At 50.6% G+C, this 12,641-nt stretch overlaps 1 protein-coding gene across 10 annotated transcripts in view; it reads left to right on the forward strand.

Annotated features, from left to right (window-relative positions):
- Positions 1 to 12,641, forward strand: part of DNMT3A (DNA methyltransferase 3 alpha) — a 103,513-nt gene that overhangs the window by 68,586 nt on the left and 22,286 nt on the right. The window lies entirely within an intron of this gene.

The raw sequence follows: 12,641 nt of genomic DNA on the forward strand, positions 1-12,641 counted from the left end.
GTCGGTAGCAGCTTTAAGGTATTCTGCCCAGCAGACATTCCTCACGTATTCACCATATATAAACTATGAAAACCTGAACGTTTGCAGGGTGGCCTCAAAAAAAAACATCAGCCTTCAAAGAGAGGATGCCATTGGGAGCAAGCGTGACAACTATACTTTGCCAAGAGGCTGGACACGTTGTAAAGGTATTCCTGTGACAGCCTGTAATCAATAGTGACTTCTAGGGCTGTGGGCCTTTCGGATAGGCTGTGAAATGGTCATCGCAGAGGCTTCCCCATTGTCTCTTAAGTGGAGGGGATGTTTGCACACTGGAGTGTTCACTGAATCTGGAAACACAGAGAGAGAAGCTCTTAGAACACCCCTCCACTTTTTAGTGGTAAGACAGCAAGCGGTGAGGAGGGCCGTAGTAACTTGCCCAGGGTCCGGCATCTGGCCCCAGCTAAGCCTGAACCAGGCCAAAGGGGAAGGCTTTCCTGAGCACCTGCTGCATGCCAGGCATTGTGCCAAAGCACTCAGTTTCACCACAATTTTTAACTATGATAAAGTTAATTCGTGTTTCGGGGCCCATGAAACGGAGGCCGCCCCTGTGGCTGGGCCCACCTCCCAGATCTAAACCTAAGTCAGCCTGCACTTAACGGGAAACACCTGTCAAGGAAACCTAACACAGGCACCAATCACAGCCCTCCAATTCAGCTTTAGCTAGCTGACCTTACCCTAGAAAATAGGACCTGCTCGCCTTATAAGGAAATCCCCGACTTCCTAGCCCATCCTGCCCTGTTTCCATGTCACCTTTTTAATGCCCTGTAAAACTCGCCCTCGCCCCAAATTCCCCCCCGGGAAGAATGTCCCACTGCTTGTGAGGCACTGTTCTCCCCCCAGTCCATGGATTATTCTTCCTTGAATAAAGGCCATCAAACTCATTACTAAATTGTATTATTTTTGTCATTTGACAGATATGTGATCCGCAATTACTATAAGAACAATTTTTATCCCTATTTTACCGTTAGGAAACTGAGATCCCCCTAGGTAAGTAGGTAAGAGCCCCATGGATATTCTTGTGGAGAGGTTGCATGGGCAAAACTGGACTCCAGATCTCACACTGCTTCTGGTTTGCACCCAAATGACTCAACTAGAACCGAGTCTTGCTGGTTTTCAGTCTTGGCTTCTCCTACAGCTGAAATGAGGGGTTAGAAGAGAGGGATGGGGGGCTGGCCCAGCCGTCCAGTCAGCAGCCTCCTCTCCTGGCTTCTGCAGCTGCCGGTGTTCAGGCCACTCCACTTTTGCCATGTTTGGGTCCTTTAAAACCCGCAGGACGGGTGCCCCTGCTCCACTTATTTGGTCCTGAGCCCTTGCTGTTGAATGGTTGTTTTTTCATGATCATAGAGTATGTTTGATGTGGTGAGATTGGATTAAAGGAATGTTGGAATGAGATTCAGGAGGCCTGGGTGCTGGTCTCAGCTTCTGCCCCTGATCAGTTTTGAGGAGGTCTTTCCCCTCTCTGCACTTTAGTTTCCTCATTTTTAATGTGATGGAAATATTCCGGACAACCCCAGAGATTCTAGAATTTCATAATTTTTGGGGGGGAGGACTAGAATCAGGATCTGTAGCTCCCCTTGTCTCCTATATCCTATTCTACCTTTTCCATAAACTCTAAGTTAAATATTTGAGTGAATTCTCAGACCTCACGTACATGCCTCTTCTGGAGGTACACACATAAAGTGTCCTTATAAGTCTTCTTAAAAAAAAATCATAAAATTCACATTTGGTGCTGGAGTGTAGTGTTCCTTGTCTCTTCCCTGCTGTCCCCATTTCCTCCTGTGTCATTTCATGCCTGGATCAGAAAGCTGGGACACGATGCTTGTCTTTACACCCTGAGCCTAGGCGTGAGGGAGGGGCTTGAATTCATCCCTGAAAACTTGATGTTGCGAAGTGTGCCCAGCGTCTGACATGCACAGCTTCCCGGGGCATTTTCTTAGCTCGCAGTTCACATCCCTGCTTCTGGCGTTGGTCACCATCAGCCTAGATCTGCCCCTTCCTGCTACTTTTCATTAATCACACAAGCATTCATTCATTATTTCAGAGTTGTCGAACCTTAACTGAGCACATACTGTGTGCTCAGGCTTTGAGGTAACACCAAAAGTGTCGGGGTGTTGACTGCATTCCAACATTTTCTAGACACTAAAGAAGCACATTAAAAGGAAAGTCAGGGGCCGGCCGAGAGGCATGTTGGTTAAGAACTGGCTTGGGATGCCAGAGGGCCCCGGTTCGGATCCCACATATGAGGGTCAGTGACGCTGCCCTCCACAGCTAAGATGCTGAACAACAGCTCAATCTAGAGCTGGGCTGCCGTGAGTCGCCTGCGACGGTGACGGTGTAGGTTGCAGTCCCCTGCTGCAGTGGGCTGCCATAAGCTACTGTGTGTAGCCGGCAGCCAGCGTGAGCGTCCAGCAGCCGCCGTGAGTAGCTGTCCAGAGGCCGGCGACTGATGTGCCTCGCCCGGGAGGAGCGCAATGATGGTGCCAGCTTAGGCCAGTGAAGCCACATCCTCCACAACTAAAGAACAAAACAACAGCAACTTGTCTGTTCTCCTTCCCCTGATTCTCCAGCATTGTTCCCCTCCCCCAATTCCCCAGTAAAATCTTAAAATAAAAAAATAAATAAAGGAAAGTCAGGATCTCACCCTGGGATGTCACCCTCCCCTGGGAGAGGTAGGCAGGTAAATGTATAAATTGTGCTGCAACCCAGTCAGGGCTCTTCCAGAAATATGAGGAATGGGGCTGTGGGAGCAACTGACTCACCCTGCTCGGGGAAGGCTTGCCCAGGAAGAGACATCGTGCAGGCCCTCCACGGAAATAGGAGTTTGTCTGACAGGCACAGTGGGGGAGGGCATTGAGTGGGATCCTAAGGGAGGTGATCTAAGAAATCCTCCAGGAGTTTGGAGTCTAGCATGCCTCCAGATTTCTTGCACAAAGAGTGGTGAGCACAACGGAGGGCCAGCGAACTTCTAGGGAACTCCTGGAAAACTTCCTGGAGGAGGTGTCCTTTGAGAACCCCACTAGGGATAAATAAGGAAGGCATTTCAGGGAAAGGAACCACTAAAGGCAAAGAGAAGGAGGCTTGAAGCTTCTGGGTTGTTCAGGGAACAGCAAGAGATCTGGTAACTAGGGTGTGGGAGTTGGGAAGGAAGTGTAAGAAGAGATAAAACTACAAAGGAAGATGGTCAGATTGTCAAAGGCCTTCCTGTCAATGAGAAATTTAGGCTTCGTTGTGCAGCGGGGAACAGGATATGAGCGCGTTGGATGTGTCTTTTAGGAAGGTAACCCTGGCGGTGTTGTAAGGGGCCCAGACTGGGGAAGTTGAGAAGCAGGACCAGTTAGGAGGGCATTACATTCGGCCTTGCTGGGGGTCCAGGTTCATGGGAGTTAGGCTTGACAGAATTGATAGAACTTGTGTCTGGTTGGAGGGAAGGCAGAAACCTGCCTGGTGTTTGGGTTTGGGGGACGGTATCATTAGCTGAGCTCGAGAATCCTGGAGGAAGAGCAGCTTTGGGGCTGGAAGGTGGTGTGGACTTCTCATCTCCTTAAGGATGTATTTTGATGCGCCGAAGCTCTTCGTTTTAATAAAGTCCAATTTATCCATTTTTTTTCTTTTATTAGTTAGTGTGCATCTGTGGGCATCTCTAAGGATTCTCTGCCCACCCCAAGGGCATGCTATTCTCTTAGGAGGGAGTAGACTTTTGAGTTAGGTTTTGGACAAGCTGCATTTGAGAAGCCAGCAGGGTGGCTGTCCATGGGGAGAGGGCTAGCCGGCAGCTCAAAGAAACCAGACTCCTCATCCACATGGAGGGCAAGTGCTGGCTGGAGACAGGGAAGGGCCTGAGGCAGAGAGCAGCCCTGCACTGGGAGGACCAGGATAGGGAGGGACAGGGACTGGGGGTGTCTGAGAGCAGCTGGCAACCAGGGCGGACTCTGGAAGGAGTTCCAGAACCAATTAGAGGCCCACTAAAGCCCCCGTTTCACCTGTCTGTGGCCCCTTTCTAACTCCCATCAGATCTCTGTGGCCGCCCTGGTCCTTCCTCTCTCGATTTATGCTCTGCTCTCCCTGCCCACTATGTGTGTGAATTTCACCATTTTTCTGACTAGCCATTCTTTCATAACAACCCTTCACAGATGCTGTATGGCTTTTGCCCTATTCCTCTTTAGTCGATGAATGATGGGCAGTGTATTTTAATTTTTCACTTCCAACTCAGATGGGTTAAACAAAAATAGAAATAAAACAGTTCAGCCTCCTGCATATTTGAATCTAGAGGCTGTTTGAAAGGCAACTTTGTGCAGCTAAAAAAAATAAAAAATTAAAAAATTAAAAAAAAGAAAACCCAGCCAAAAAACCCCCAAACCAGAAATTGAGTTGGATATGCTTTATACATACCAAAGATGCTATCAAAATTCAGTGTTTCTTAAAGGGTGGGTTTGTGTATTACTCCAGCAGAGTCACCTGGGCAGTGGGATAAAGAGGCAGATTCCTGGCCCCATTCTGAACTGGCGGGGCAGAATCTCTGGGGTAGTACCTGAAACCTGACTTTCTAGCCAGGTGCCCAGATGATTCTGGGGCTTGTGAAAGTTTGAGAACCATCAAGCTTTGAATGCTTCGAAGTAAACCAAATGTGGCACAGAAGAGTTTCCCCCGAAGATGCGTTTATTGTATCGCCTACCACCCTGTCACCCACGTGGTGGTGGTGGTGTTGGTGGTGGTGTCTCACTGCACACTGGGATCACCTGGGAGTTTTCTTGTACCCGACACTGCCTGGGCCCCTCCTCTGGAGTTTTTAGGTCTGGAGTCTGGTGAAGGGCTGCATCCTTTCTAAAGCTCTCCAGGTGATTCTAAGGTACACTCCAGGTTGAGACTTGCTCTTGAATCTTGAATCAAGGAAGAAAGGTGGGTTCTAAGGCAGGCCGAGCCAGGGAACCATTTCCAAGCCTGGGTTGGGGGAGAGGCCGGAAAGGACTTTGTACAGGAATTCAAATTTTCCCTTTGGGATGGAGATGGTAGGCGTTCCTGCTGTTTTCAGCTGTCCTTTACTGCAGGGTTTGTCTGCTGGGCTCTTCCTGGGTCTTCTCTTTGGACCCTGAAACTTGAGAGGGTCTGCATGCCTGAATCTGAATGGTGGTCCCTGAGGCCCCTCCCTTTGACCCCTGGAGCCTAGAGAACGGGGAAGGGGGGAGGGGAAAGTAGCCCAGACCGTGAGGGTTTACTAGGTTCCTTTTGACCCACATCCCCCTGCAGGTATGAAATTAACACTTCTCTCTAGGGTCCGGTTTCTAAAGCGAAGTGACAACATCGACATGTCCTCAAGCAAACTTGTCATAAGGTTCTTTCCACCTCTCAAATGTTCTGCCCTCCTGACTTCCTTTGATCTTATCTGTAATATTAAGCAGATATTTGTGGTCCCATTAGACTGATCCAAAGAAGCTAGGCCCTTACAGAAGGTCTTGTCAGCTGTGATCCCCTGTCCAGTCCTAGACCTCACATCCTGCTTCTTCTGTTGATTTTCTTGGTCAGGAGCAAGCAAGGGGGGTGGGGAATGTACAGCACTTCAACGCCCATCCCTGCTCCCCTCCCGGAAGCCACACGCCACTCACTCACAGGTGGAGCTGTGCACTCCCAGCAGCTCCCGGTGGGGGATGAAAGTGACCCGGAGGGGAGATAGGGGTTAGTGAAGAAGCTTTCCCGTATGGAGCAGGCCTGGGGCTGTGTGGAAAGTGAAGGCAGCAAATGGGTGCAGTGAGGAAGGTGGTAGCCGTGGAAGCTCCACAAGCCTAGGGCAGGTCTGGCCCGTTGGGGCTTCCACATACATTAGGAAGTGTAGTGGTGACTGGGAGAGAATGGAGGAGCTGGGGGAGAAGTGAGGGTTGCTTGTGATGGAGGCGGGAGAGATGAAGTGAGAGGTCAGCGAAGAGGTGGCTCCCTGATCCCTTGTTTGCTCTCTGGATCAGAATTTATCTGAGGAGATTGTACAACAGGCGCCAAGCAGCTCGTCCTCCCAGCAGACAGGCAGAAGCTGTGCTTGTGCTGCTCATCCTCCCTTCACCTGCCAGGAAGCAGATGCAACTGCAGATACGCCCAGAGATCTGGCCATTCCTGTCTGAGAAAGCAGGGAGGTTATGCCCTTCCTAGTTCACCCTCTCCCTTCATCCCTTGAGTTTTCCTGCCTTTGGGGATCCTGGCCTCCCCGAATTTCCTTCAGCACACACAGAAAGCTGCTTGACCACATAATTTACCGTCTAATTGCATGCTGTCTTGAGTGAGGGCCGCGGCTCCGTGTGTGGTGGGTCTTGGGCTCAGTGAGGCTGGGAGTGTCTCCGCCGTGTCCTCTACCTCGTCAGTGTCCTCCCCTGGCTCTTGCAGGTGCTCTGGACGCCTAGTGCTCCTGGATCCTTGGGTTTACGTGGGTTTCAGGCAGGCTTAGAGGTGGGCTCCAGCCTCTTTGGGTTCTTAAACTCTACTGACATGGGGGGTGGGGTCCCCCTGCCCCATGGCGTTTGCCTAAATGCAGCACCTCTCCTGGGCCCACGTTTGGGATGATGGCACAGAGCCCAGCCAGGCCAGCACACTGTGGGTTGCCATGGTGACCCTTTTGCTTTCCCTCCGAAGGAGGATGGCTTTCTCTTTCAGCCCAAATCATCTGCCTGGGCTGCCTCCATTCTGTATACTCTGGGAACCAGACTGCCCAACCCCACTACCTTCCACTTTCTGCCATAGGGGACAGCCCGTGGAGAGGCTCGTTTTTCTGTCACAATCCAGTATCAGACAACAGCATGTTCTGGCTTGAAGCTGGAGCAGGAGGGAAAGGCCCAGGAGATGGGACCTCCCCTCAGACATGCGCACTAGAGAGAGTCCCTCTGCATCTCCTACCTACCCCACCCCTCTCTAGACCACTTCGGCTTCAATGATTGGCTTTGACCCTTTGGGTGGACTCAATCCCTCTAGGCATCAGTTTCTTCATTTGTAAGAGGGACGGCCAGGGCCATTAGTGGTTTCCACACCTGGCTAGGGAGGTTTTATGAGATTCCTGGGCCCTACCCCAAGCCTGCGGATCTCCATAGGAGAGCCCAGGAATCTAGATGTTTAAAGCCCTCCTTGGGTGATCCTGAATCAATTAAACCCAAGGGAGTTTGGGATTCTGGTGGCAACAATCTATGAGGCTCTTGTGTAAAGAAAAGCAAGCTCTGCCGTGTGCTGGGGACTGACCAGCCTTCCTGGGTTCCCACGAGCTTCTGAAGCCCCTTGTAGGTTACTCTGGTCAGGAAGTGGGTGTTTCCTGGTCATGCTGGCTAAGCCAAGACCAGGCCCCCACCTTTCCCCCACAGGAGAAGCCAGGAGACAGAGAATGACAGGAAGGGGGAATGTTGCCATAACAACCAGCTCTAGGCAGAGGCCTTCCTTCCAGGGGCTGGTACTTCACCCCAGTCATGGTGGTTTCCATGGAAATGGGTTACTGAGGGACAGGGGAGGCATTTGCCCCACTTAGAACATTAGTCAGGAGCTGCCAGAAGGCAGAACATCTCTAGGTGGGAGCCTTGGACCCCTGTCAACTTTGAGTCCCCCCCCCCTCCACCACCACCACCATGGCCTCTGCTCTCCCGGTACAGGTCTGATACTTTCTCCCTGCTTAGTTGCTCTCTCTGAGACTGGTCTCCCTAGCAACAAGTCCTGCTAAGTCCTTGCTGTTGGTTCTGTGGCTATTTTTAGCTTCATTGCCAGCAGCCCAGTCCTGGTCATTTGCTTGCAACCTCCGTGTGGACTGCAGCGGAATAGGAAAACAAAGATTCCCACCTCTTTGGGGAGCCCTAGACCTTTTAGCCCTTTTAGAATTTTGCTATAGAAAGTATCTGTCCCCAGCTGAGAACTTGGGCAGTGGATTCCGGATGAAGTTCCTGAAACAACTGTTGACTTCAGTTCAGCAAACACTGTTTTAATCCTCTACAATGAGCAAGGAGCTATGGCCCACACTGCTCCCATAGGAAGCTGCGTAAGATCCAGTCCCTGCCCTCTAAGAATGTTTAATGTCGTGGAGGAGAAAAACGAGGACAGTCACCTTAGCACAGGCAAAGGCTGGCAGGTGCTGAGAGGATTACAGAATGCTATGGGAGTAAGGAGGGGAGGGCGACGCACAGGGCAAGTTTTCATGGGGGAGAAAGAAGGGTGAGGGCCCAGAGTAGCACTGTCCAGTAAAACTTCTGCAATGCTAGAAATGTTCTCAAATCGGTGCCACCCAGGACAGGGGCTCCTAGCCCCAACGGGCTCTGAGACACTTGGAATGTGGCTAGTGCCACTGAGGAACTGAATTTTTTTTGAATTGAATTGAAATAGTACCTGCAGCCAACGGCTACCTTATTGAGGTCTAGAGAAGCCTTCGTGGTGGAGGAAACTGGCGAGCTGGGCCAGACGGAAGGGTAGGATTTGGGCTGGTGGGAGTTGAAGGGGAGGGGCAGGGAAAGCGTGAGCAAAGGCACAAAAAAACCCCCCACATATTTGGGGAATAGCAAGTGGGTGGGCAGAGTGTAGGCTGTGTGACGTAAGTGCAACAGATTGTGGGGGCCTCGAGTGCCACGCAGGGTGTTGCTGTATCATCAGCAGGTAGTCCAAGGTCTAGTGCATCATCGCACAGAGGCTATCAAGCTGTAGGTGGGAGAAGGACAGGGTCAGCATAGACATCCATCTTGATCTTATGGCCATTTGTCTGGATAAAGTCTCCTCCCTGGCCTTGGGGTCAGTGGGAATGTCTGTGTGGCAGGAAGGATGCCGTGTTTTCCCAATGTGTGGCTTTGCAGGTGGCTTCCTAGGGATGGTGGCTTCTCTGATTTTGAGTAAAGGGACTCACTTGAGAAATGTTAAAAACTCATCACACAGGTGTGGCATTCCCACCTGGACCGGTGGGAACTACTGCCATTTGGTGGGGGATCACGGCCTAGTGTCTCATCTCAGTTCTGTGAGCTGGAAAGTCAAATTAATGGCACTTACTATGGTCACGCTCTTCAGAGACACAGGAGAGTGACGTATATACCAGAATGTTAAATTTACAAACTTTGTACAGGATGTGTCCTTGCCACACGGATCCTCCTACTTGTCCTGCTGTTTTCTGGCAACTTCCTGGTACCAGAGTCACTGGAAAATGTAATTAAAATTAGAAGTTTGCTTGATGAATACAGGATCAGGGCTAAGAGAGTCAGGTGTCCTGAAGAGGTATTTTCATCAGGCCTATTGAATCACTCGCTCTCGGCCTGCCAAACAGGAAACGTGCCCTCTCTTTCAGGTCACTCTCTCTTTTGGACCACGCTGGCGACTTCCTCTCTAACACTTCTTTTAGGCTCTTGACATCCACCAGATCTTTTCACCCAGGACTTTCTCCTCTCAACATACTTTTTATAACATTTCCAAGAACCTGGCTATTCTACATGACCCTGCTACTTTAGGTTGCCTATCTTTATCTCAATCAAGAGACCTATCCCAGTAATAGCCCTGGGAGGGTTATTCTGGAAGGTTGAGGACATATGTGGCCTGAGGATCCTCGAAGGCCTCCTGGTTTCTTCCTGACATTTTACTAAAGTCACCTTTTGTCCTAGATCTTGGGGTCTCTTCTGCTTTGGAGTCTTGTCTCTGCCCACAGAGCACAAAGAAGGTACGGATCTCAGAGAGAATTAGAAAAGTAACTTTTCCTGTCTGATAGCTACAGCAGAGGGACAGTGCCCAAACTTTTGAGTTGGGAGCTGTGTGGAAGGGGTAAGATTTGAGCTTAATTTTACAGAATGAGAATGAGGAAGCTGAACAGCTGGAGGGAGAGGCTAGTTTTTAAGTCAGGCAAGAGAAAGTGAAACCGAGTGCCCTGGCCCCTTCTGACACTTTTGAGTCTTGGCCACATACGTAGTCATCAATTCTTACCATCTGAAGAAGTCTCAAGACCAACCGAGTGTTTAGCCATTATATAATAATAGAAAAGGAGATGCCATAGATAAGACATATTTTAAAAAGACAGTTATTAAAAAGAGCCAGCCAAGCCAGATCACAGACCCCATTTTGAGAGGAGGCCTGGGGGGAGGTCTAAGATGGCCTACTGACAGGGCCTGGATGCCCAGGACGAATCAGTGAGAGAAGCAGCTAAGTAAGTCATATGACATTCCTTAAAGGGTGGGCACATGCACGAGGTATAAATTCAGGGCTTCTCATCTCTCCTTAGGGGGTCTCCTAAAAATTGTACCAAGCGGATACCTTGATTGGGTTGAAAGGTGGGTTGGAGCAGGAGAGGACCTGTTTTTTGTCAAATGGTTCCTTCTTGCTGTATGGATGCTGGGTCTCAGTGGGGGGTGGGAGAGAGAAGTCTGTACTCCCCAGTATTATTTGGAGAAGGCACTCTGATTTGGAGACCTCCCCCTCTTCAGGGCTTGCTTGCTCAGAAGGGCGCTGAGCCCCAGGAGAGATGGTGGGCTCTCCTTCAGAGCACATCTCCTGACTTCATCATACCAGCACTTTTTCTAACTAGTGTGTTCCAGCTGATGTGGCTGGAAGCCAGGTACCTAGGGCATTATCTCCTTTAGAGATGCTGGTGTTTCAGGGTCTAGGAGGGCAGATGTCATCACTCCTGTTTTGCAAATGCAAAAAACATACTTCTTGGGGTAAGCGGCTTGTTCAAAGTCATGATGATGGAACTAGAATCCAAGTCCAGATCCGACAAGTGCCACTGGCCAAACCTTCAGTTCCTTTGCTCTTCTAATTCATCTTGCAAACTGAAACCCGGCTAATCTTTCCAAAATACCTATTCATCTCCTCTTGTCAGAAAACCTGTGGTTCTTCTTCACTGCTATTGGATCTATCCATGGACATCTTTCTTTGCACCCTTTCAGCTTTAGTCATCTTGGGGGTGGGAGGTGGGCAGTGGTTTTCCTCCCTCCCCAGACTAACATCTCTTATTCCCTGCCTGTCCTACCTCATTCCAAATCCTATTCCTCCTCCAGGACCAGCCTCTGCTCTGAGCTGATCTCTTTAACCTCATTTAGCCATACTACCCATTTGTTGGCTTCTGAGCCATCCTAGCCCATTGGGCTTTGTATTTGTGATCTAGTTATCTTTACAGATGTTTGCTTTTCAGGGACCTTTTCCCGTCTCTCCAAGTCTAGTTGAATCTGTCAATTCCTTGCGTGTTTGTCCTCCTTGGGGCCGCTGCTCAGGAGGGAGCTTGAAATGATGGAGGCTGTACCTGAAGACTCCAGGAGAGGAATGGAGTCTTCTTGAGCTGCATACACTTGTACTTGGCACTGAAGGAATTGCTATACAGTACTTTCCACGCCACTCCCTCCAGAGTTTTACTATCTGAGGTTTCAGTTACTGGAGGTCAGCCACAGTCGAAAATCATAAACTTCCCCAACCATTGACATCATCAAGGCTCAGTGATCCAAGATCATCCGAAGCAGATGATCCTCCTCCTGACATATCGTCAGGTGAATATTAGCCTAATGCTGCATCCCAGTGCCTCATCATTTGCCTCACTTCTCATCATCTAGGCATTTTATCGTCTCAGAGCATCACAAGAAAAATGGCGAGTACAGTACAAAGATATTCTGAGAGGCCACATTCACATCTTATTACAGTGTATTGTTACAATTATTCTATTTTATTAGTTATTGTTAATCCTTTACTGTGCCTAATTTATAAATTAAACTTCATCATAGGTTTGTAGAGAGAGAGAAAAACAGTATGTGTAGGCTGGGTACTCTCCATGGTTTCAGGCACCCACTGGGGTCTTGGATCCAATAGCGGGCTGATTCGGTGGTGGTGGGGGGAACTACTGTGCCTTTGAACTAGCGCCCCCTTTCCCCCCCCACCCAGCCCCCGCACCTTGCGAACAGGAAAAGGAGAAATCCTAGGCAGAGACCCTAAGCGACCCAGGGACTTGTCCGGGAAGCGGTTTTCAAAGCCGCGCTCCTCCAGCCAGCTTTTAAAGCACTCCTTTCTATCCACCTGTAGTGTGAAGCGAGCCCCCACCCCACCCCAACCCCCTCTTGTTCTGGAGTGCTCCCAATTCTCTGCGGGCGCCTTCTGTCCGTCTCTGTGTGCTTGGGAGTTTTCCTGCAGCTTCTTAGACTTCTTTGCTCGTCTATAATCTTTTTTTTTTTTTTTTTGGTGTGCTTCTGAGAGACTCACTTTTAACAACTTTCTCCCGGCTCTCCCAGACCGTCCGGAACCTCCACTCTCCTTTCGCCTGCGTTCACAGCTCACCTCCGCAGCTGGAGAGCAGCCCCTTCCCTCCCGACTCCCCTCCTTCCCTTCCAGCGCTGCCCGCGGGCTCCTTGCCTTGCCCCCTGGCCCCGCGTGGAGCTCCAGGCGAGTTAGGCTAGAGGGGACGGGGAGGGCCGGCCTGGGAGGAGGGGGCGGGCACCACCTCCAGCCTGGGCCGGGGCGGGCCCTGGGAACGGGCGGAGGCCCAGCCGCGCCCCCAGGCCCCCGCGCCCCCCGGCCCGGAGGAGAGGGGCTGGCCCACTGCCAGCGTCTGCGAGTCGGCCCCCTCCCCCGGCCCGCTCACAGCCAACCAGGCACTCCAGTGGGGCCCACGTGACCTGGAGTTCTAGACAAAGAAAATGTTCAAGCCC

The sequence above is a fragment of the Hipposideros armiger genome, unplaced genomic scaffold (assembly GCF_001890085.2).
Source record: "Hipposideros armiger isolate ML-2016 unplaced genomic scaffold, ASM189008v1 scaffold_0, whole genome shotgun sequence".
Taxonomy (NCBI): Eukaryota; Metazoa; Chordata; class Mammalia; order Chiroptera; family Hipposideridae; genus Hipposideros; species Hipposideros armiger.